Genomic DNA, 1,112 nt, shown 5'->3' on the forward strand with positions numbered 1-1,112 from the left:
GTCTTCTTTCATGTTGACTGTGTCCATTTTCACCTTTCTCCTCAATCCTCTGCTACTGGCCTATCACATCCTTCCCCTTAAAATTGCTCTCACTGTTCTTCTCTCTATACTCATTTTTTCCCTGGATTTCTATAACTATTATATGCTGATAGTGCTCAAGAATATATCTATCCAGGTGTCTCCCGAGTTTCATACCTGCATATTCAATGGTCTACTCATTACCGCCACCTGGATGATAGGCACCTACAACTCAGCGGGTCTATAACTAAATGTGTCCTATTTCCTCTCAAAGCTATACCTCCTTCATATCTCAGTGAATAGCACTGTCATCTACTCAGGTGCCCAAGCCAGAAACCTGCCACTGTCTTTGCTTAGGTTTCCTTTATCTTTTGCCTGCAATGATTATTGCAACAGTCATTCTTCCTCAAGTTGCGAAGCTCCAGTTCAATAATACAACTAGGTCTCGGGCCAAAATGGCGAGCAAGCCTGCTGTTGCAGCGTCAAGCAAATGGCTGGAGGGTATTTGAAAATGGTATTACAATGCTGCCGGGTTCAATAAACTGGGCTTAATGTGAGATGATACAACATATGAGAATGATGATGTAAAAGAATCCATAAGAAGGCTTCCTGAGAACCTTTATAACAACAGGGTGTTCTGCGTTAAGAGAGCACTGGACCTGACCATGAGGCAGCAGATCTTGCCTAAAGAGCAGTGGACAAAATATGAGGAGGATAAATTCTACCTTGAACCATATCTGAAAGAGGTTATTCGGGAAAGAAAAGAGAGAGAAGAATCGGCAAAGAAATAATCATGTAGTTTAAAAATCTGTGGATGCAGCCGTTCTCAAAGTATTTTTATGAAGTTGGTTAAACCTGGAATATACAATGTAGAACTATCTGGGCTGTAAATGTATTATTTTAAATAAATGTCTATAATAATTATAAAAAAGTAACACAACTATAATGTACCATACAAACGCTATGGTTTATTTTCAGTATAGATCTGTATTAACCCTGAGAATGTGGGGCAATAGAGCTCCATTTTATGGGAGAAGTTGCAGCTGATAGTGGGCTGAGATGAACAAAAGGAAAACATGCTTGCACAATAGTGG

The 1,112-nt window shown here is 39.7% G+C and overlaps 1 pseudogene; it reads left to right on the forward strand.

The window, feature by feature from the left end:
- The first annotated feature begins 473 nt into the window (after positions 1-473).
- LOC137770576 (cytochrome b-c1 complex subunit 7 pseudogene) lies at positions 474-817 on the forward strand (annotated as a pseudogene).
- Positions 818-1,112: the final 295 nt, after the last annotated feature.

This window comes from Eschrichtius robustus, chromosome 10 (genome assembly GCF_028021215.1).
Source record: "Eschrichtius robustus isolate mEscRob2 chromosome 10, mEscRob2.pri, whole genome shotgun sequence".
In the NCBI taxonomy this organism is placed as follows: Eukaryota; Metazoa; Chordata; class Mammalia; order Artiodactyla; family Eschrichtiidae; genus Eschrichtius; species Eschrichtius robustus.